The following is a 25,815-nucleotide window of genomic DNA, read 5'->3' on the forward strand; positions in this document are numbered from 1 at the left end:
AAAAATCACAAAACAAGTTATTTTGATATAACGTATCCAAAAAAGTTGTTCAAATAAAACATGATCATATTATACTTTCAGGAAACTTGCTCAATACCACTTTTTTTTATGAACAATAATCTATTCAAATGACAAACTTTCTAGTTTTCTTTAAAAAAATTTACAATAACTTATTTTCATTAAATTTAATAGTAAAGCAATTAAAATCAGTATTTGTTAATAAAACACACACTTCTATCTAGATGCTTATCTAATACTATTACATATATACTAAAAAGTACACCAAAAAGCTGAAGAACAAAAAAGTATGAGATGGCATAATAGTATATACTAATAATAAGTACAATAACAGCTAACAGTGATTAAATACTAAATGCCAAGGACCATTATTCTAGAGGATAGTACATACTGATACTCTCCTGCTTCTTCAATTTAATTCACAATCTAGTATAACAGCTATCCCAACATTCCACTGAAAACTGACTTGAAAAATCTAACCCTAATTTTATCATATTCCACAAATTCTGAAAATTCAGTATGTCTCATCCTGTACTCTACACATCTTCCCCAACCTGAAACTAACTTATTCTTTTGCATTCTTATTCACAAAAAAATGGCACTACCATACATACCTACTGCCATTCTCGCCTAGATTCCTATAACTATTCTATTTCCAGACTATCATCTCAAATTTATTCTTCCCAGAATCATGTAAGGTATAATTTTCCAATGGCTATCCTGAGGGTATCAAATCTATGATTCAAGTCCTTCAACAGTACTCACAACGATCTCATTCTTAATCAATTATCTCCAATCTTTACTTTCCCATTCACAGCAGGTTTCTAATAATAAACTCCTTCAAATTCCAGAACAGCCCCCTTGCCTTCTCAGCTTTCTCACTGCTTTGCATAGTGTATTCTACCTTCTATCTCTCTTCAATTTTGCTAAAACCTTTTTTACTAGTTTTGCAATAAATAGTTTAGTCACCTTGAAAGATCCCTTTTCAATTTCTTCACAGTTACGTTGTTTCTCAATTGATACAGAAACTGGTGATAACTCTGTATCAGCTGTTCACTTACATGTTTTCTGAACTACAGTATGGACACATGGAGGATAAGAATTCATTCATCTTATTTCATCATTTCACGGGGTGGCACATAGTAAAAGTACAACATTGTAGGCCCACTTAAAGATTAGAAAAAAAAATTCACAACACTTCTGAATCCAGTAATATTTCTTTATGAAATAACTCTAAGTAAAAACACAACTGATAAAAAATCAGCCCAGTGCAAACTTTTACTGAGTGAATTAATTTCACTGATCATCAATACCAAGATTATAGTACTAAATATTTGCATCCTTACAGAAAACAAACTTTGTGGACTATAAATCCTAGACTCATTGAAGTATTAGACTGAAGCAGAAAAGAGCTAGAAAAGGATGTGTATATGGTCTTAACACTAAAAATGTCAACAGTCTAACAAACTGTTTCTCAAACTTTAGCATACATTAGCATCTCCCAGAGGGCCTGTTACACAGACTGCTAGCCTCCACCCTCAAAGTTCCTGATTCAGTAATTCTAAATTAGAGCCCAGTGATTTGCATTTCTAGTAAATTCCTAAGGTGATTCCTAAGTGACCACACACACTCAGAACTACAGACCTGGAGTTTTCTTCGTAATGTCTAGAAGAGGCGAGAATATTCTCTTGGCCACCCACTGCCCCCAATCCATAACTGGATACTGAGACCTATTACAAGCTAAGCTAAGCTATAAATCACAGTAAGAACACTAAAAGTCTACTATGAATTGCTGAGTGTAATGGGATGAAAAAAAAAATGGCCCTGCAAGAGAATCCACATTCGAATCCCCAGAACCTGTGGATATTACCTTATATGACCCTTCCCCCTCAAAAGAAAAGTCTTTACAGATGTGATTAAATTAAGAATTTTGAGATGGACAGATTATCCTGGATCATCTGGGTGGGCCCTAACTTCAATCACATGTATTCTTATAAAGAGGGAGATGAGAAATTTCATATACACAGAGACTGCAAGGACAGAGAAGAGAGAGATTTGAAAATATTGGCCTTGAAGATGGAACTCGGTCAGGAATGTGAGTAGCCACCAGAAATTGAGAGAGGCAAGAGATAGAGCCTCCCCTAGAATTTCTGGAAAGAATAACACCGCTGACACCTTGATTTCTGCCCAGTGATACCAATTTCAGACTTCTGGGTTTTAGAATTGCCAGACAGTAAGTTTGTTGTTTAAAGCAACCTAGGTTGTGATAATTTGTTAGAACGACTAAGAAACGACTATACTGATGATGGTAGGTTCTCTAGGAAATAAACCAGAAGCACTACATAAAAGGTGTTATGAACTGATTATTCATATGTTGAAACCCTAGTTCCCAATGTGACTGCATTTGCAGAAAGGGCCTTCAAAAAGGTTAACTGAGGTTAAATAAGGACATAAGGATGGGGCCCTAATCCAATAGAACTGGTGTCCTTACAGGAAGAAAAAGACACATGCACCAAGGAAATGCATGCACAGAGGAAATGCCATGTAAGGACACAGAAAGAAAATAGCCATCTTGAGAAGAGAGAAGCCTCGAATAAACCTAACACCTTAATTTTGGACTTGTAGCCTCCAGAAATGTGAGAAAATAAATTTGTTGCTCAAGCCACCAAGTCAGTGTATTTTGTTATTGTAACCCTAGTAGACTAATACAAGGATATACACGTTTGCACAACAGTGTGAATGCACTTAATGCCACTTACCTATACTTTAAAATGCTTTAAATGTTAAACACCACACAAAGACAGTAACCTTTGACTTGAGTTCTTTTTTATTTTTCTCTGTAATATTTCAAAGTCTGAGAAAAAAAAAAACACCTTGTAATTGCATTTGTTCCCCAGAAAGCCAAACCAAGTCATTGTAAATACTATATTTTTTAATGGGGAATTTATAATGAAGCTTGATAGGAAGTACTTTTTAAACCCATACCTAAAAAGTATAATTAAAATATTGTTTAGGTGAGTGTGGGACGCAATGAGAAAACAACAGATCGATATCCCTGGATGAATACTGAGCAAAAATCCTCAATAAAATACTAAAAACCAAAATTAACACATGAAAAGAATTCTACTCATTGACTAAGGTGGATTTATTCCTGGAATGCAAGAATGGTTCAACAAATGAAAATCAATGGAATACACCATATTAACAGAATGAGGGACAGAAACCACATGATCATCTTAAATGGTGCAGAGAAAGCATGTCAAAACCCAATACCTTTTCATGACAGAAACACTCAATAAACTAGGAATAGAAGAAAACTACCCTCAACATAATAAATGCCGTAAGTGAAAGGCTCACAGCTAGCATCACACTCAATAGTGAAAGATGTAAAGATTAAGAAGGAAGGGTGCCTATTCTTTTTTTTTAAAAAAAAATTTTTTTTATGGGGCGCCTGGGTTGCTGGTTTAAGCCTCTGCCTTCTGCTCAGGTCATGATCTCAGGGCCGTGGGATCGAGCCCCACATCTGGCTCTCTGCTCAGCAGGGAGACTTCTCCCCTTGTCTGCCTCTCTGCCTGCTTGTGATCTGTCTGTTAAATAAATAAATAAATAAAATCTCTTTAAAAAAAAAAAAAGATTTTGTTTTTAAATAATCTCTACACCCAATGTGGGGCTCTAACGCACAACCCTGAGATCAAGAGTACCTACCTACTCTTGCTACTTCTATTCAGCATGGTACTGAAGTACTAGTCAGGGCAAACAGATAGGAAAAAATGATCTCAAAATGATCTCAAAATTGGAAAGGAAAAAGTAAAATTGTCTGCTGACAACATGACCTTTTAGGTAGAAGATATTAAAGAGTCTTAAAAATTTACTCTAATAAATGCTTTCAGCAAAATTTCAGAATATCAGCATGTGAAGATCAGTTGCATTTCTATATACTAATAATGACCAAACTGGACAACAAAATTATGAAAATCTCATTTACAGGGGTGTCTGGGTAGCTCGTCTGGTTGTGTCCAACTCTTGGTTTCAGCTTAAGTCACAATCTCAGGGTGGTGAGATCAAGCCCCAGGTGAGGCTCTCTGCTTAGCAGGGAGTCTGCTTCCCCTCTTCCTTTCCCTTTGCTTGCATGCATTCTCTCTCTCTCTCTCTCTCTCTCTCTCTCAAAAGAATAAATACATCTTCAAAAAAAAAAAATAGAATTGGCCTATGATTGAGCAATCCCAATTCTGGGTATATATCCAAAAGAATTCTAAGTAGCATCTCAAAGACAGATTTACATACCCATGCTCACTAGCATTATTCACAACAGTCAAGTGGGAGAAGCAAGCTGAAAGTTCACAGACAGAGGAATAGGTAAGGAAAATGTGGTATATACATGAAGCACTGGAATGGAATACTGTGCAGCCTTTAAAAATAAAGTAATCCAATCACAAGTCACAGTAAGGATAAACCTTGAGAACATGACACTAAGTAAAATAAGCCAACCACAAAGGACAAACATGGTATGATTCCACTCATATTGAGTATTTATAGTAGTCAAAATCACAGAAAAAAGTAAAAAGGTTGCTAACCAAGGGTTGGAAGTAAGGGGGTGATAAAATTAGAGTTTAATGGGTACAGAGTTTCAATTTTGCAAAATAGGAATTTCTAGAGATCTGGTGCACATGTGAATATCCTTAACACTACTGAACTGTACATTAAAATGGTTAAGATGGTAAACAATCTTTTTTTTTTAATACCATTTAAAAAATAAGTACCAAGAAAAAAAAATACATATAAGGGCCAACATGGATTAACAGGGACTGAGTTTGCCCTCCATCTGAAAACCCTAAAAAACCAGACCTATATATGAAATGACAGTTTTCAGATATTAGATAGGCAAATACAGAGGGTGAATCCCAAGAGAAGGGAAACAGATAAGGTAAATAAACCCTCCAATGACCCCAACTTACTACAGACCCTCACCCGAGACAGGATACCCAAGCTTGAATCTGGTGGTTTCTGAGTTGAGGAGACTTAACTGGAAGTCCAAAGCTAAGACAGTTAGGTACTGCAGGGCAGAGTACTAGAGAAGACAACTGCACAGAGCAAGAACACCCATATTATTAAAACAAGCCCAAGGCCAAGGAAAGAGCCACTCAAAAGGGCAAGAATTATTGCCCTAGTCTCACACAAAGCCAAGAATAAGACCTGCTTCCTTCAGACAGAGTGGAAAAACCTGTTAATTCAGGTAGCACTGACTAGAGTAACCCTAGACTAAATGCTTTTGAAAGACAGACCCAAAAGGGGAATGTGGCTCAGAAGGGAAGAATCACAAAAAGGCATGAGGAAACTTTCAGGAGTGATAAATATATTCAGTATCTTGTTTGTGTGGTGATAGCTTCCCAACTGTATATTATACATACCTCAAAACTTATACTGTCCACTTTGTACTTCACTACATGTTAATTATTTCTCAATAAATCCATTTTTAAAACCTCAATTAAAACAAAACAAGCCAATCAAAAAATGGGCAGAAGATTTGAAGCCACAAATCTTTTGGTAAAATCTTTCATCAAAGATATACGAGTGTTGGGGGTGCCTGGGTGGCTCAGTTGGTTGAGCAGCTGCCTTTGGCTCAGGTCATGATCCTGGACTTCCAGGATCGAGTCCCGCATCAGGCTCCCAGCTCCTTGGGGAGTCTGCTTCTCCCTCTAACCTTCTCCTCTCTCATGATCTCTCTCACTCATTCTCTCTCAAATAAATAAATAAAATCTTTAAAAATATATATATATATATACGAGTGTTAAGTACATGAACATATACTATCGCTTTTCATTAGAAAAGTACAAACTTAAGCCATAATGAATTATCACTACACAACTATAACAATGGCTCAAATTAACAAGACCAACCATACCAAATGCTGATAAATGTGTGAAGGAACTGAAATTCTCATACACTCATACAGAAAGATAAATGGTACAACTACTTTGTAAAATGTAGTTTTGACATTTTAAAAAAAATGTCAAGTATACACTTACTACATATATGATCAATCATTCCACTCTCCTACATATTCACCCAAAGCAATGAAAGCATATGTTCACATAAAAACTTACATACAAATGTTCTTTATTTGTAATAGCCAAAAGCTGAAGGAAAAAACATCCATGAACATGTGAACCCTTGCATTATAGCTTTATAATGGAAAAAGAGTGAACTAATGATACACGCAATGTGGATGAACCTGAAAATAACTATGATGAGTAAAAAAAAAATGTAGACAAAAAGATTATATACTGCATAAGGGGAGAAGCAGTAAGAATGAAAGAACTAGAAAGGGGCACAAGGAAAGTTTTGAGGGTAAAGGATACGTTTATTATCTTGATTGTGGTGATGGTTTCATAGGTGTATATAGATACCAAATCTATTCATATTATACACATAAAATTAAAGATTATATGTCAAATACACTTCAACAAATACATTTAAGATCACAATATGTAAATATTAATAAACTTGGGGAAACAATGAAATCTCAAAGAAGTTAGAGTAATAATAATGAGCACAAAAAGAATACCATCATTTATAACCCAAAGAGAACAGATGCAAAAATCACTCATCTTTCAACACCTATCACTGGTACTACAATTACTCTACAATTGGTAATTCAATGCATGAGCAATGCTTCCAAAATATCATCAGATATATCCTACAAAACAAGATAACTAGAGTCATATGGGCCTCCAAACAGATTGATGCATTTAATTTATACCTGTCTTCTAAACTCAGACACAATTCCTACTGAAATATAATAGTGCTCAACCAAGAACACAGAAATGAACTTTACAGCATGAATCAAAAAATCTGTCTGCAAAAATAGCCCCAATTCTACACTACTCCATTATCCATACATTTGGCAATGAGGCTTTGAAGTTTTGCCCATCAAGAGGCAGAATGGTTCCCCCCACCCTTTAACTCTAGGCTTCCTTTTAAAGAAGACCAATAGAATGCACGCATGTCAGCTTGCCAATTCTGAGTGAGACCTTGCAGGCTTCTGCTCTTAGAATCCTGCTACCACCGTAAGAACAAGCCCCATCTAATCTGCTGCAGGAAACAAGACAGCCCAAATGTCCCACCACAGGCCAGCCTAGAGAACCCAGCCAAGAGCAGCAAAGCCACCCTCCTGAACTGCTGCTAACTGCAGACCCATAAACGAGCCCAGCCAAGACCAGAAATACTTCCCAGCTGACTCACAGACTTGTTTTAATAATAAACACGTTGTTTTAAACCACCAAGTTTTAGAGTAGTTTCTTACACAGTAATAGCTAACTGATACAACTTTATCCTAAAGATAGCAGATTAAATTATCTCTATCCCTAGAAGAATAAGTTCAGATTAATAACTGGTCTAGATCTTAATTTTTAAAAGGGAAAAAAGACATAAATGTCTATTTTACTATTTTATTAGCAGTGACTCTACAAACATTTTGTCAGTTTGTTAACCTCAAGAGACATATAAACTGAGCAAAATCGTTTTTTACAAGTAATGTTACCAGTCAACTACTATTTTTTAAATGAAATTCTGTTCTTAGACAGCTTTACCAGATTCAATCATATAATGAAAATTTTCAGGATACTCCAAAAATCTATGAAAACTATTATAGAGCAATCTGTTATCTCACCTAACATTCCTTTTCCTATTTATGTTAATAGCACCATGACTGTCCATTAATAAAACACTTTTACTCAACTGTTAAAATGGTACCCATCACACAGCCCTGAACTGAGGAATGAACAATTGACACCCACGCTGATGAGTATTCCTCAGGTAGCCACAGTAATTTTTTCATGGATGAGAATGTAGGCCAGAGTAGGAAATTAAAACTCCTTCTCAGGATGTCTGCAAGTACTTGGAAAGGTATACTCTTCAGTGGAAATAACAGCTAGGAGATTATGCATGTCAGAGCAGCCAGTAGCTATCTCTGCCACCTCCTAACATAATTAGGAATGAAGCCACCAAAGAAAAAACCCAAGCCATGAGATATAAACATTATCACAATGATACGCACCTATCAATCCAAACATGTCTGAAATAATTGCAGTTAATAACAGAATATTCAAATATTTATCAATCCTTCTACTGAAACCTACCAGAGAAACTGAACAAAATATTAAAAACAGTCACCAAAGGCACCGAAAAACTGACACAACAGTAAAGAATGACCAGGCCAGGATCGAAGATGGAAACCTATAGATAAAAACTCAGCACCGTGGCATGCCTGGGTGGCTCAGTTGGTTAAGTGGCTGCCTTCAGCTCAGGTCACAATCCTGGGGTACTGGGAATGAGACTCCCTTTGGGCTCCCTGCTCAATAGGGAGTCTGCTTCTCCCTCTCCCTCTCCCCTCTCCCACCTACCCACCCCCATGCTCACTCTCTCTCTAATAAATAAATAAAATCTTAAAAAAAAACAACAACCCAGCACCCAAGGATACTTTTGCCTTGAAAGTTTATTTTGCCAATCCAGATGAGGCAGCTGAGAAACTGATGGTTATTTCTAACATTGTTAAGAGTTAAGGGAACCAAAAGGGGAATGCAAGGTTCAGAAAAGGTAGGAACCATGCGAACTGCTGCCCACTATTTAAGCTGAGACCCCAAAGGACTAAACTCTAGTGAGCCAGAAAGAAACAAGCTCTTGCAAGTACTGCAGCCCTACTTAAAGATATTTAGGTGAAAAAATAAACTCAATCCCTAAAATTTAATTAAAGTAATCCCAGACTGCTGGAGATCCCATATAATACAAGTAATGGTTGACATTACTTTGTTTGTATGGTGCAAACAAAAATCATCTCTGGAAAAAGATATTACCATAGGGCTCAGAACTTAAGCCTAGAAAGGCAGCCAAAAATTTAAATGGAAATTTAAGTGAAAGAATATGGCAGTAAGAACCAGAGAAGCAAACAAAAATTCTCAGTATAAATTTTGCCCAAATGACTGGATGACTGATGTATGTTATGTATGCACAAAGAACAACTGAAGGGACTGAAGGGGTTAAGGGGAAAAAGTTAGCAGAGGTCAGTATATTTACACTTGAAAAATAGAGCCATACTATTGATGCTTTTTCAACAGCATGAATTTCTCAAGTGTGCATAGTTTGGGCAACAGGAAACTGAAGCCTTATAAGGCTGAAGTGCCAGAGAACAGAACTCAAGATCAAGAGAACACATGGAAATTAGTGGCATCTCTAGGAGCAAGAAAATCACAGGGCAAGCATCAAAATCAGACTATAAATTTCACCCAATTCCCAGAAGAACATTAAAAGAAAGCAGAGTCACTAAAACATATTCACAATGTCCAGTTATTGAGCAAAATTATATCATAAACAAAGAAACAGTAAACTGTGATCCATACTCAGGAAAAAAGGGGGAGTCAATAGATACTGATCCTGAGTATCCTGAATGTTAAGGTTAACATATAAAGAATTCAAAGCAGCTTTTCTAACTATATTACAAATATTAAAAGAAAATAAATTCAGGGATGCCTGAGTGGCTCAGTCAATTAAGCAACTGCCTTCAGCTCAGGTTATGATCCCAGGGTCCAGGGATCGAGTCCTGTATCGGGTTCCCTGCTCAGTGGGGAGCCAGCTACTCCCTCTACATGTTCTGCCTGCTGCTCCCCCTGCTTGTGCTCTCTCTCTCTGAAAAATGAATAAGGTCTTAAAAAAAAAAAAAAAGAAAGAAAAGAAATTCAAAGATTGATAGAAACCATAAAGAAAAAGTTGAAAGGTAAAATAACTATAATTAAAAAATTAACAGAAGGGGGTGATTAGAGGCAGAAAAATAATCAGTGAGCTTGAAATATGGCAATAAATTACCGTCCAAAGAACAGAATAAAATGAATGAAGAAAAAATTACCAGTCTCAGAGGCCAGGAGGACAGTATCAGGCAGTCCAACATTAATATAACCCAACTCAACACTGATGTACAAGATGCAACAGAAGAGAATAAAAAAGGTTCAAAATAATGTTTGTTGAAGAAATAATCAAAAACATCTCAGATGATAGAAAACATTAATTTATAGATCCAAGAATCTCAACAAATCCAAGTAGGATAAATATCAAGAACCATTTCTACACACATATCATAGTCAGACTGTTAAAGGCTGAAGAGAAAACCTTAAGAGCAGCCAGAGAAAAATGGCTACATATAGGAAATGACAATGACAACACAAGCAATGGGTTACATCATCAGAAAAATATGGGACATACTAAAGCAACACCTTCTATATCCTGTAACAATTTCCTTCAAAATTAAAGTGAATTAAAAAAAAGATTATTTTCAGATAAAAACACCTTTGTGAGATTTGTGGCTACAGACAAAATAGTTTAAAAAAAGATGGGGGGAGAAAAGAATAAAAAGACAGCAAGAAAGTTAAGAAAAAGGACATAACAGAATAGAAAGCACATTAGATTGCACATTTATGCCCCAATACATCAATAATCACAAGAAATCTAAACAAACTTTATACTGTAAGTAAAAGATGAAGTGTTAGATCAGATTGAAAGAAAAACTGATATGGTGGATACATGAAACAATTCTGAAACAAAAAGGCACAGAAAAACTTAAAGGTGGGGGGGTGGGAATGAACCACTCAAACACTAACTATAAGGTAGCTATATTGTTATTAATTAAGACAGACTGCAAAGCAGAGAGAATTACTAAAGACAACAAGAAATAATGATGATAAAACGTCCAACTCATCAGAAACATTTCAGAAACAATTCTAAATTTGCAAAAATGGGCAGTAACACAAGGAAGATAAATCCATAATAACAGTAGAAAATTTTAACACATCTCTAATTGAGCCAACATGCTGCAATTAAATTGGTGAGAATGTAGAAGCTTTAAACATGCTTAACAAAACTGACTTGACACGTATATAAATACTGTACCCGTTTCTACTGCAAAACACATTCTTTTCAAATATACACAGAATATTTATAAAATCTGGTCAATAAATATATAAAAAGGTACAATCACAGTTGGAATCAGGGAAATGGGAAATAAAAACACTACACATCCACTAAAATTGCTAAAATTAAAGATTAACAATACAAAATGTTGGTGAAGGTGTTGGTGAAGATGAAGTGCAAAAGTGTTGATGAGATTATAAATTGTTACAAAATACTTTGAGAAGGAAGTTTTTAATATCTTCTGAAATTAAACATAAATACACTCTAAAACTAGGCTATTTAACTCCAAAAAATTTACTAAATATAAATGTGTGCATATGTGCACTAGAGACATGTACAAGGAAATACACAGCAGGATTATTCATGAAAGCCTAAACAGTAGAAACAATCCAAATTTCCATCACTAACAGAATGAATAAATTGTGGGCTATTCTTATAATGTCCCCTACGATACAGGCACACCTCAGGGACAGCATGGGTTCAGTTCCACACTGCCACACTACAGCAAAACTGTAAAAGTCAAGTGAATTTTTTGGTTTCCTAGTACATAAAAAAGTGTGTTTACACTATACTATAGTTCATTAAGTGTGCAATAGCAGTATGTGTTCTAAAAAGCATATACCTTAGATTTTAAAATATTTTATTGCTAAAAAATGCTAACCATTTTCCAGATTATCAGCGAGTCAATCTTTTTGCTGGTCTTGCCTCAATGTTGATGGCGGCTGACTAATTAGGGTGGTGATTCCTGGAGATTAGAGTGGTTGTGGCAATTTCTTAAAACTAAGAAAACAATGAAGTTGTCCACAACTACTGACTCTTTTCTTTCATGAACTATTTCACTGTAGCATGTGATGCTGTTTGGTAACATTTTACCCAGAGTAGAGCTTCTTTCAAAATTAGAGCCAAATCCTCTCAAACCCTGATGCTACTTTATCAACTAAGTGTGTATGTAATATGTATTTCCTTTGTTATCATTTCAACAGTCTTCACAGTATCATCACCAGGAACAGATTCCATCTTAAGAAAGCATTTTCTTCTTCACTCATCCTGTGAAGCAACTCTTCATCAGTTCAAGCTTTATCATGCAATTGCAGCCATTCAGTCACATCTTCAAGTTCCATTTCTAGTTATCCCATTGATTCCACCACATCTGCAATTACTGCCTCCACTGAAGTCCTGAATCTTCCAAGTCATCCATAAGGTTGAATTCAACTTCTTCCAAATTCCTATTTATGTCATTATTTTGATCACTTCTCATGAATTAACAATGTTTTTAACGGTATCGAGAATGGTGAATCCAGGTTTTCTATTTTCAAGATTTTACTTATTTGAGAGTGTGTGAAAGAGAGCATGAGAAGAGGGGAGAACAGAGGGAGAGGGAGAAGCAGCCTCCCTGCTGAGCAGAGAGCCTAGTGTGGGACTCAGTCCCAGGAATCTGGGATCATTACCTGAGCTGAAGGCAGTTACTTAACTGACTGAGCCACCCAGGTATCCCTGAATTTATTTTAATATTTGTAATATAGTTAGAAAAGGTGCTTTGAATTCTTTATATGCTAACCTTAGCATTCAGGGTACTCAGGATCCATATCTACTGACTGAAGGCAACCACTTAACTGAGTCACGAGTCACCCAGGTGCCCTGAATCCAGGTTTTCAATTTACTTGGTCCACATCTATCAGGAGTCACTATCTATGGCAGCTACAGTCTTACAAAATATACTTTTAAAACAACAAGGCTTGAAAGTTGAATTTACTTCCTGATCCATGGGCTGCAGAATTGATGTTGGGTTAGCAGGCATGAAAACATTGACCTCACTGTACACCTTTGTCAGAGGTCTTAATGAAGTGCACTGTCAGTGAGAGGTAGTATTTATAAGGGAATCTTTTTATCCAAGCAGTAGGTCTGAAGAGTAGGCTTAAAATAGTCAGTGAAACAGTTATAAAAAAATACGCTATCAACCAGGCTTTGTTATTCTATTATACAGCACAGGCAGAGCAGATTTAGCACAATTCTTAAGGGCCCTAAGATTTTTATAATAGTAAATGAGCACTGGCTTCAACTTAAAGTCACCAGCTGCGTTAGCCCCCCAAGAAGAGTCAGCCAGCCCTTTGAAACTTTGAAGCTAGGCACTGGCTTTTCCTCTCTAACTATGATAGTCCTATATGGCATCTTCTTCCAATATAAGGCTGCTTTGTTTACTTTGAAAATCTGTCATTTAGTGTAGCCATCTTTGTTAATTATCTGACCTAGAAATCTTCTGAAGAACTGGCTGCAGATTCTACATCATCACTTGCTGTTTCATCTTGCCCTCTTATGTTCTAAAGGTTTCTTTCCTTAAACCTTGTAAACCAAACTGCTAGCTTCAAACAGTTCTTCTGCAGCCTTCCCACCTCTCTTAGCCTTCACAGAACTAAAGAGAGTTAGGGCCTATTGCTCTGGATTAAGCTATGGCTTAAGGGAATGTTGTGCCTGGTTTGATCTATCCAGACCACTGACATGTTCTCCACATCAGCAATTAGGCTGTTTCACTTTCTCATCATTCATGTGTTCACTAGTGTATTCACTTATAATTTCCTACAAGAACTTTTCCTTTGCACTCATACCTCGACTAACTGGTGCAAGAGGCTTACCCTCCGGCCTTATCTCAGCCTTTGACATGCATTCCTTACCAAGCTTAATCATTTCTAGCTTCTGATTTATGTGAGAGATGCACAACTCTTCCTTTCACTTAAAAACTTAGAAGCCATTATAGGGTTATTAATTGGCTTAATTTCAACACTGTCTCTCAGGGAATAGGGAGGCCCAAATTAAAGGAGAGAGACAGGAAAACAGCCAGTCAATGGAGGAGTCAGAACACACAAAACATTTACTAAGTTTGCCATCTCATATGGCTGTGGTTTGTGGCACACCAAAACAATTACAATAGTAGCATCAACAATCACTGATCACAGATCACCATCAGAAATAAAAAGTTTGAAATTTCACAAGAATTACCAAAATGTGACAAAAAAGACGAAGTGAGCAAATGCTGTTGGAAAAATGGCACCAACAGACTTGCTAGATACAGGGTAGCCACAAACCTTAAATTTGTAAAACAAAACAAAAAACACCACTTGCAAAGCTCAACAAAGTGAAGTGCAATAAAAATGAGGTATACCTGCATAGGCATGAAATTGAATGAATTATACTTACATGCAAAAACAGACATGGATCTCACAAACAATGCTGGAAAAGTCAAGATCCATTTATATAAATTTCATATAGGAAAAAAATGTATAGTTCAAAAAGTAGCAAAAAAATAAAACAAAAAGGTGGCTACCATAAAAGGTTTGATGGTTGTCTCCCAAGGACAGAGGCGGAGGTCTGATTGGAAGGGAAAAGAATGGAGGAACTACCAACGTTTTAATTCTAGGGTTAGTTAAGCAGGTACACACTTTTTGAACTTTTTTGAATATAAAACTTTTAAGTTTTATATTTCTTACCATGCATTATTCTGAGTATTTTTTCCACATTAAAAACATTTCAAAATTAAAAATATAGACATTTATGGTTTTAAAATTTCCCCTAAGCACTGGCATTACCTTACAGTATTGTTTTTATTTTAATTAAAATTACACAAATGCATATTTTAAGAATCAAACAAAGCTTGTATGAAAACTAGCACTACCCACCACCTCTTCTCTAACCATTCCTCCCCCTACCTGATTTCTAAACAATTTGGTTATACTGGTTTTTCATGTTGGATCTAACTGCCTCCTACATAAGAGAATGAATTAACTCTCTAGAATTCATCTATATTTTCTATAATCTCCTCAAACTCCTACATGAGGATGGCTAGCTGACTTTATCACAAAAGTGTAAAAGCAGTTTAATGGGGGAAAAAAGTCTTTTCTACAACTGGTGCTGGAGCAACTGAATATACAGAGAGAAAAAAAAAGAATACCAACTTAAATCTCACACTCTATACCAATATTAATTTAAAATGGATTATAGATTTAAATGTTAAATGTAAACTATTAATCCTGTAGAAGATAGAAATCATCAGTATCTAGACCTAGAAAAGGAATTCTTAGAAATAACACCAAAAGTATCATCATAAAAGAAAAAAATAAACTGGACTTCATCAAAGCAAAAATCTTTTATTTACTCTGTGAAAGATCCTGTTAAGAGGATTAAAAAACAAGTGACAGAGTTGGAGAAAATGTTTGTAAACTACATAACAAGACTCTAAAATAGAACTCTTGAAACTCAAGAGTAAGACTAGCAAAAAAAAAAAAAAAAAAGGACATTTGAAAATCATCACCTCCATTAAATCAACAAGAACAATGGCAAAAAAAGAGTCAACATTTTCCAAATGAGAAATTAACCAAAGTCTTGCCACAATCTGGGGAGAACTGATTCAAGAAGATAGTTAAATCTTTTAAGACCAGCAAACTTTGTAGCATTTTATTTTGTCCTATTCCCATCCTGCCACTGCAGCTCTACAGTAGCTTTGAAACTCAACAGTCCACAAACCTGTTGAAAACTAATAGCCTGGCAGCTATATGGGGGAAAGGGAAAGGCAGAAGATGATGAGATCACCTCTACTACATTCCCAGAGGACTGTCATTATTTGACATGTTTGGTGGTTTCTTGGAAGACCCCACTCCTAAAGTTATCTTAATTTGACCTCAGAGCTCACCCAATGCAAAAATAAAACAAAGCAAAACTTTTCCCCAAGGGTGTTTGTCAAAAAACTATCAGAGGCAATTGTTTCATATTGCAGCTGACCAAGGCAGTAGTTAAGAGCGGAGACAAATAACAGGCTAGCCAAAGAGCTTAAAAAGAAAAACTAGGCACTAAAAAAAGCTGCAATACATTCCTGAGCATCTAGATGGTCACATGTAAGCATAGGGATGTGCATAGACTCAGGAAAGGTCTGAGAAGGTCCTAAGCACTCACCTCTGGATAACCAGAGGCTTTGTACAAGCAGTAAGTGAAGAGGAAGGCAAAGTTATAAAATTCCGTTCTGAATGTTGAGACTGGGAGATTTCAGGCATTTAAGGACACCTCTGTCGAATTATTAGACCACTAAGCTAACTGAAGAAAAACTTCAGTGGCCACCCGTGATAAAAAAAACAGATTTGACAGAATTCATTTTTAAAAATCTGTTTATTAGTTCAATAAACAAGTAACAAACAGTAACAACAACAAGCACTGAGAAGGGGAGAATCTGATTATCAAAGGTGCCACATTATTTAAAATGTAGTTTTCAACAAAAAAGTGGTAAGACATAAATATGAGAAAGAATGGCTTATACACATGGGAAAACAAACAAAAAGCAGTCAACAGAAAGTGTCTTGAGGAAACACAGACTTTAGACTTACTAGCCAATATTCATAAATCACTTATTTTAAACATGTTCAAAGAACTAAAGGAAATCTGTCTAAAGAACTAAAGTAAAGAATGAGATGGATGTCTCACAAATAGGAAACAGAGAGAAAGAAATCATGGAAAAGAATGAAACAGAACTAGAGCTGGAAAGCAAAAAAATGTAAATAAAATTTAAAATTCACTATAAGTTTTTAGCAGCAGATATGAGCAGTCAGAAGAAAGATTCAGTGCATCTGAAGATCGAGATTATCTACTCTGAAAACAAAAAGAAAAACAAAGGAAAGAAAAAAAGGAGTCTAAGATACCTGAGGGACACCATTAAACATGCCAACATACATATAACAGAAGTCTCAGAAATAGAGGGGAAAGGGCAGAAAAATAGCTGAATAAATGATCACTGAGAATTTCCCTAAATTTAATGACAAATATTACTCTAATATCCAAAAAGCTTGAGGAACTAATATAAACTCAAAAACCAGAGAATCAAGAAGGAAGCCAACAGATAAGTGACTTGTCACATATAGAGATCCTCCATAAAATTAATAGTTAATTTCTCATCAGAAACCATAGAAGCCAAAAGGCAATAGGAAGACAGATTCAAACTGAAAAAATAATACTGTCAACCAAGAATTCTTTACTAAAATGAAAGTAAGACATTCTAAGCAAAAATTGACAGAACTGGTTACCACAAAACCTCCTACACAAGAAATACTAAAGGGTGAAATGAAAGGACACTAGACAGTAACTTGAATCTACCCAAAGAATAAAGAGCACAGGGAAGGTAACTGAATAGGTAAATATGTAAGACAGTATAATTTTTAATTTTGTAACTTTTTTCTTTTAACTTAAAAGACATATAGAGACATCATTTGCATGACAAAATAGCATAAAGGAAAGAGAAGGAATGGAGTTATACAACAGCAATATTATTATATATTATTGAAATATATATTAATCTGAACTAGACTGAAATAAGTTATTAACTACAATTCCCAGGACAACCACAATGAAAAAAATATACAGTGGAAAAAAAAGGGATTTAAATGGTACTAGAAAACAATCTATTTAGTAAAAAGGAAGGCAATGGTAAAGGAATAAAAGAACAAAAGAAAAATACCTTAAGACACAGAAAACAACAAAATAGCAGACATAAATTCTCCCTTATCAGTAACTACATTAAATTCAAATTAATTGGGCATTCCAATCCAAAACCAGTGAATGACAGAATGGGTAAAAAAAACACAATCCAATTAGATGTTATCTAAAAGAGATACACACACATACAAAAAATAATAAGAGAGACACACTGTAGGTTCAAAGACACTTTAGATTCAAATAAGCTGAAAGTAAAAGGACAGAAGAAGATATACCAAGAAATCTATAACCAAAAGAAAGCTGGAGTAGCTATACTCTCATCAGACACAATAGATACTAAAGGAAAAAAGTATTACTGGAGACAGAGAAGGACCTTTTATAAAATAAAAAAATCAATTCATCAAAAATTATGTATCAACTATAAACATATATGCTCCTATCAATAAAGACTCAAAACACATAAAACTGAAACATATAAAATTGAAAGTAAAAATAGACAACAGATAAAAACAAATAACAATAGGGGCACCTGAGTGGCTCAGTGGGTTAAAGCTTCTGCCTTTGGCTCAGGTCATGATCCTGGGGTCCTGGGATCAAGCCCCACATCAGGCTCCCTGCTTAGCAGAGAGCCTTCTCTCTCTCCCTCTGCCTGCCGCTCCGCTTACTTGTGCTTTCTCCCTATCTCTCTGTCAAATAAATAAATAAAATCTTTAAAAAACAAAACAAAACAAAAAACCACAAGGAAACAAGACTATCACTATAAACTAACTAGACTTGACATACATCTACAGAATACTCCACTCAAAACAACAGAACACTTTCTTCTCAAGTGTACATATTTTCCAATACAGACCATATATTAGGCTATAATACAAATTTCAAAAATTTTAAGGGAATAAAATCATACAAATTATGTGCTCCAAACACAATGGAATCAAATTGGAAAGCAATTACAGAAGAAATATGGGAAACTAATATGTGGAAATTAAGCAACAAACTCCTAAATAACCAATAGATCAAAGAAATCACGCAGGAAAATTATAAAATCTGTTAAGGTCAATCAAAAGCACAACATGTCAAAATTTAAATGAAGAGAAAGCAGTGTTTAAAGCGAAATTTATAACTATATATGCCTACATTAAAAAAGATCTCAAATCAATAACCTAACCTTTGACCTTAAAAAAACAGAAAAGAAAACTACACCCAAAAGAAGCAGATGAAGAAAATAATAAAGATTACAGCTTAAATCAATGAAACTAAGAACAGAAGATACAGATCAATAAAAGTTGGTTCCTTGAAAGTGTCAATGAAATTTACAAATCTTCATCTAGGCTGGCCAAGAAAAAAAGACAAATTATTAGAATCAAGAATGATAAAAGGATCAATACTACTGGTGTTATAATAAGAAATGAAAAGGATTATATGGGAACACTAGGAACAACTGTATAGCAACAAATTAAATAACCCAGAAAAAACGGACAAATTTCTAGAAAAAACTACTGAAACTGAATCAAGAAGAGGCAGAAAATCGAAACAGACCCATGCCAAATTAAAGAGATGATGTAATAAAAAAACTTACCAAAAATAAAACAGGATTAGATGGATTCTCTGGTGCAATCTACCTTTAAACCAAAGTTTGGAGAATTGACACCAATCCTTCTCAGACCTTTCCCAAAACAGAAGAGGAAGGAACATTTCCTAATTCATTTTATTAAGTCATTATTACCTTCATACTGAAACCAAGACATCACAGGAAAACTACAGATAAATGTTCCTTTTGAATAAAATCACAAAAATCCTATTTCATGCGTGCTTGCACACAAGTCTTTCTAAAGACCTACCATTTAGATCCTCTTTCCTTCTTGTCCCAATCTGAACTCATCATTTTTCAAAACTGCTGCACAGCCTACCCTCCCTGGATCTCCCTTCACCATCATTTTAGGTTATGTATTCTCTTTACTTCTCTCCTATGCTAAATTCTATTTTCTGGAGAATTCCTCTTTTTTACGTAACTCATCATTTGATAAAGTCCATGTCCTCTAGTAACTTCCTGAGATACAGTGCAGTTGGAGGAAATATTCCAACGACCTCTTATGTTTCATAATTTTAGCCTACTCCCACACTTGACAGCTTGGCCAGGTACAGAATTAGTAGTCTGGAAACACCTTTCCTTCAAGAGTTTTGAAGGCATTATTCCATAACAATTCCTTTCCATTGTTACTAATTCCTAATCTCCTTTATATGCTCCATATGGGAAAGCTATTGGGATCTTCCTTTTATTTCTGGTGTCTGAAATTTCATTATGATATACTTTGATATGTTGTTTTTCAATTACTATGCTGACCATTCTGTAAGACCTTTCAATGTGAAAACCCAAGTTTTTTGTTCAATTATTATTAATTTCCTCCACACATTTTCTTCCACCCTGTAATTCTTACCTTTCATATGTTGAATTGGCAAGTATGATCCTCTAATTTCCTTTTTACATCCTTTTTGTCCTGCTCTCTGGAAGATTTCCTCAATTTTATCTTCCAACCTTCTACAAGAATTTAATATTCTAAACTTCAAATTCTTCTATTAAGTATCTCATATTCTTTATTTCCAATCCTATTATTTCATATTCTAAATGTCTAAGAGCTTTTGTTTTCTGAGGGTTGCCTTATAGCAAGCTTTCCTTTCTTGTTTCAAATATACAATTACCTTACTTCCAAACATATTTCAGTAACTTCTTTTCTTTTGAACTGCTGTTTCTATCTCCTCGTCTTTCATACTGGGGTTATCCTCAAATGTTTAATGATCCATAATGTCACATCTTAAAATGAAACATATAAAAGCTGTCTGGAAATTCTGTGTTAATGGGTAGGTGTCATTGCAAGATGATCAATCTGGGCCATTTCCCTGGATGGATCCACAACTGTTACTATCTGGTGGTCTTTTCCCCTGATCATTAGTTTGCTGTAACAGGATTAATCTTCCAATCTCACATCTGGGATTATGAGCCTGATACCCAGTATTCTCAGAACTAATAGAGGAAAAGAGGTTGGGGATGATTCCTGATTCAACATGTAAATTTCTAAGTAATTCTAGAAATTCCAATATGATAATTCCAGTATGATACTCTTAACCCAAGCTGTGTAGAGTTCTCAAATACAGAAATTCTCATTTGAATATCAGAGAAGAAACAGGAAGGTAAGAAACCCTTTCCTATACCACAAGTATTGTTTGTTATTATATGCCTTGGGGCAATTCTTTCAAATTACCTGAAGCAACCAACTTCTAAAGCCACCCAATTTCAATCCCAGCGTCTACAGTACCAATTCTAGGCACCCCGACCCCAACTAATGGCAGAAAATTCGGTTTTCTCAGATCTACAAAATTAGTTACCACTTGCTGCTTTCAAGCTCCCAAAATTTTACTTCTGTAACTAGCTTTCCCATTTTCTTTGTCCTTGACACCCAATGCCTTTTTAAGAAAACTGCTATTATAATTCTATCAGGGATTTGATAGCAAAGTAAAGTGTTTTTAATGCATCATTTTTAAATGAATATTAATCTCATCTGTTTTTTCATTGTTATTAACCTCTAATCAATTTAAGCTTAAATCCCAGTCGGACATAGTTTTCATCATCCAAGTAGTTAACAATCATCTCGTTTTACTACTTTAGTCAGAAAACACTGGCCTATACAATTCAATTTCTCTAATTTAAAACCTTAGGATTCTCTTTGAAGCCCAAGACACAATTTTTTTAAAAATTCACAGGAATTTGAAAAGAATGTTTTTTCTCCATTTGGAATAAAGTTTTGACATACATCTAGTAAATAAAACATGCCACTATTCAATAAATCTTCATAGCCTTAATTTTTTATTTTTCTATGAAATTCTGAGATTTACTAAGAATTACTAATTGCTAAGTTATTGTAAGAGTTATTGTTAAGAATAACTCTTACTAATTGCTCTAAAGAAAGGCTACTTACACTATACTTTACATTTCAATGCTGTTTATCACACAAAAGTTCAAGCCTGACAGTGTTTAGTTGTTTTAACTTATTAAAAAGTTTTACCCTAGATTTTTTTCCTTCACTTGAATTGATGAACTTTTAAGTTTTCATATTTTTGCCATTTCTTTATTTTTAAGGTTTCTGTTACTTTGTCTAAGCTAAAACTCAAAACCACACACCAAGAATGTGTAATCCAGTATGTAAAGGGAGGGAGTAAGGAGGACCAATTCCTCTTATGTGAAGAAAAAGCTGATGGAAGGGTATCAGGAACCAAACTTGACAGGAAGTTGGTGAGTAAGTCTTGGAAAATAAGATGAACCAGGAGGAAGTTAGACAAGGAATATCACACTAAAGGACACCTACGCAAGATGCCATCTGTATCACTCTAAATGGCCATCATTATGGCACTCAATGACCTAGCACAAGATTTTTGGTTCCATCACAGCCACTGGAAATTATCTCTGTCTCCTCCACCGCTTTCCTGTATGAACTTTTTAATGGGATCCATGTGTATGGAATAGTCAATTTTGTTTTCTAGTCCCTCTCAAACTGCAGCCTCTCCTCATGCACATGGTGATTTTTTGTTGCTTTTCAGCTTGTATAGACCCAAGGAGCACAAAAAGGTGGGATGGATCTATTTCCAAGAAGTTTACAGGCAAACAGGGAAGAGGAAAAGAGGTTCAAGGAAGGACTTTCAGGAATGCTTCCTATTCCCATACCAATAGTTCATCAGGTTAATCAGAGAGTAGACAGTTCTGCTGTCAACACTTCTCACCCATACTATTTATACCAAAACACCAAATTTCAGAGTGATGGATGAAATCTCTATTTCCAGTGACAGTAGGGAACAGCCTATTCTCTTTTGCTTTAACTGCTATCTCAACAGGTAAACTTGAACAGAGTCAAATGTACCTCCCTATTTTGTCAAGTTGCCAGAAAACTCTTTACTAACTGAAATTAACCCTATATTAGCTGTAAGAATGGTTAAAATGTAAACTTGTTAAAATAAGACTATACTATCTTATATTCCTAGACTCAACTTCCAAATTCTGTTCAATTTACTAACTCTAAAAAGCACAGAAAACAATTTTTAACTGTACTACTTGTATAAATTTTTCATATTTTTCTAGTTCTTCTGTTTTAAGGAGCACCTGGTTAGTGCAGTCTGTTAAACATCCAACTCTTGGTTTTGGATCACATCGTGATCTCAGGGTTGTGGGAACGAGCCCCCATCAGGCTCGGAGCTCATCACAGAGTCTGCTTGAGACACTCCTCCTCTGCCCCTTCCCATACTGCTCTCTCTCTCTCTCAAATAAATAACTCTTTAAAAAAAAAAATTCTTGTTTTAAAAATAATCTTACTCACTCTAAGACATGATACACAGTCAAGAACTCTTAAATCTAGTAAAGACAAACAACTTAGATCTTAAATATCAAAAAATACTATTGCTCCAAAGGAACTATAGGGAATTTCCCCCCAATAAAAGCAGTGTATTCTCAACTACCCTAAATTTTAAAATAAGCATTTTTAAAAACAAATTTAACACTGAAAGTCCAGATTACTAATTTTTATCATATGTTTCCCCAACTCCCATACCAATTAAAATGTGTCTTAAACCATGGCTAAAATGTACTATTATAACTCAAAATACAACATTACAATTACAAGCTCTTCTTACTATTCATCTCAAGTATTTTTTTAGTTCAAAGTACTAGCAATTCAGAAAATACCACTATAGTATAACTTTTTTACTTAGTTTTCAAATCAAACTTAAAAGCACATCAGTTTTTTTTTTAATAGAACAAGGCAGATGTATCCTAATTAGTGTTAATAATTTATTTGCAAATTGAGTCCAAGTAAATTTATTTTCAGTATCTGGAGATAATAAAACTGTTCCATTCTAATTTTAGCTTTGTATGCAAATTTAAGAGCCACACATTTCACCTACCTGACTTTAAAACTACCCATCCTTACTCTTAAAATATCCTTCCTTCCATCCACCAAGATAATAACCTCTAACTGGCCTTCTTCACTTCAATCTTTTCTCTGAATCATGTTATATCTGGCTGCTAATCTTTTTTTTCTTCATTTATTTCTGTTTAGTGGACTTAATTGAATCCCTTATTTCTAATTTCTAATCCAAATTTCTTTAGATTCCTCCAGCTCCGGCCACAATCTTATCAAACTTATTCTTCATTACATTCATTTAAAATAGATTCTACTTTGAGTAAGGAAAATGCTTGCATTCCACAATTCCCATTTCTGTGCTTTTTAACATGCTCTTCTCCCTAGTTGATACTCTCTTTCCTTTCCACGAATCTATTCATTTATACCACTTCTTCAAAACCTAGATTATGAAAACATTTTTGCGAAGCTTAATTAATCCAATCTTATCTGATACCACTCATCTTATTTTGTGTCAACTCAGTATTTCAAATGTTTCATTATTAAGTACTCCTCAAGTTGTGTCTTAGTTCATGAGCTCCTTAGAGGAGGAACCATATCCTTTGCTCTATTATTAGAACAATCTTACCCCCAGCAAGATACTATATGAATTCTATATATAACTAACCCAATGAAAACAAGCAAAGGTTGAAGATACAACCATACAAATAAGGTTTCTCTGCATACAAAAAAATCCAATCTCCCAAAACGACATTCAAATACAACATCCAGTTTTGTCAAAACAACACAAAAACATAGAACACACCCTTAAATGTGTTTTTTCTTCCCATAGAAATTGACTCTTAAGGTTATTAATTAGTAACATTCTAATTGTTTTGTTTGTGGTTTTCTAAATCTTACACAAAAGGTACTACATAAAGTCTTAATATTTTGTAGATAATAACCATATGTTTTCAAGGTCTAATCTAACCAATTTGCTTTAGCCTTCTATACTTCACAAATATAAAACCTATATAAGTTGATAGATGAGGTTTTATTTCTTCAAGACAACTATTAAAATTTTTAGAGCAAGAGTATAATTAAGTCATGTTATACGTTTTAAAAAAACAAAGCTTTATATTTTCATTCATAAATTCAAAAGCATTCAGAATTCAAACGTTATGAGGAAGTATTTTCATGTCCACTTATGCACAATTTATAAAACATATCTATTCCTCCAAACTAGGCATACTAGAATGTAAAGATACATATTTTCATTATTATGTACTTTTTACAACTTTATTATAATACATATTTCAGAAATAAAAATCCTTCTCCCCAAAACACCAATTGTTACACTAGTAAACAATCCTTCCCCTGCTCAATATTTATGGAAACACAATGTTGTAACCATTAATTCATTTGAAAAATTAAAAAATAAATAATAAATAAATAAATAAATAAAAAATAAATTCATGCACTGGAAGTAAAAATCATGATCAGTAATTCTATTTCAATTCTCATTTTATAAAGTGTACCTCGATGATTTTAACCATTCAAATTTTTGTGCAGCTGTCCTTAAGGTAATCTTTTAGTTCATCACACATAAATGTCAAAATCTTTCAGGTTGAGAATGGATACTAACTGAGCAGTAAACAGAAGTATGCCAATTTATTCTTATCCCTACAATCACAATCAGAAATACTGAAATACCTTATTAAGAAACCTGCAATGCTTGAAAGCTAACTCACATAATGCTTAGAAGCTACTACTAAAGAGGTTCCAAAAGGCCTCTATATAAGGAGGCAAATCAAGACCTCCTCTACCTACTTCTTGGCTATACGCCTAGAGGACACTGTAATGAAAATAAGCCAGATAACTATGTTATCTGAAGAAGCAATTCAAATTTCTACATTCTAAAGAAGCAATTCAAATCTCTGCTTTCTAAACAAATTTTCTCATCATAAAACTTCTAAAGGGTCAATATTAATGAAAACTAAGAAATACCTCTCTGATTTTGGTATACTCCACACTGGGGGAAAAAAACCAAAACACCAGAAGAGCCATGGAACCAATTATTTATCAGCTCATTACCTCCAAATTCACTTAATGCCAAACAAGGTTAGAAAAGAAAGAGATTCAAGCCATCAATTCTCACTACCCTTGGAAAGGAGGACAAATATGCCATAAACAAGTTCAAACTTAAATAATAAGTTTTAATAATAATAAGTTTGAATAAGCCAAACTTATTCACGGTGATAGAGACTAAAATAATGGTTACTTCTGGAGGGGATATCGTAATAGGAGGGGGCACAAGGCACCTTTCTCAGTGTTCTGTATATGGATCTGAGTAGAAGTTATGTGTACTTATATGTAAAATTTCACTGAGCTGTATTCTTAAGATTTGTGCACTTCACTGTTTTTAAACTATATCTAAATAAAATATATAGGGGTGCCTGGGTGGCTTAGTTGGTTAAGCATCTGACTCTTG

General features: G+C 34.7%; 1 protein-coding gene across 11 annotated transcripts in view; it reads right to left on the minus strand.

Annotated features, from left to right (window-relative positions):
• The window catches only part of ZNF644 (zinc finger protein 644), a 130,227-nt gene that overhangs the window by 96,458 nt on the left and 7,954 nt on the right, over nt 1-25,815 (minus strand). Inside the window, exon 1 of one of the 11 annotated variants that reach the window (XM_044238664.1) lies at nt 17,972-17,988. The exons of 9 other annotated variants lie outside the window; for them this stretch is intronic. The gene's annotated coding sequence lies outside the window, so the exon portion shown is untranslated. Of the gene's footprint in view, nt 1-2,777; nt 2,843-17,971; nt 17,989-25,815 lie in introns of those variants that run through there. One more of the 11 variants, XM_044238663.1, reaches the window with a different exon arrangement.

The sequence above is a fragment of the Neovison vison genome, chromosome 2 (assembly GCF_020171115.1).
Source record: "Neovison vison isolate M4711 chromosome 2, ASM_NN_V1, whole genome shotgun sequence".
NCBI lineage: Eukaryota > Metazoa > Chordata > Mammalia > Carnivora > Mustelidae > Neogale > Neogale vison.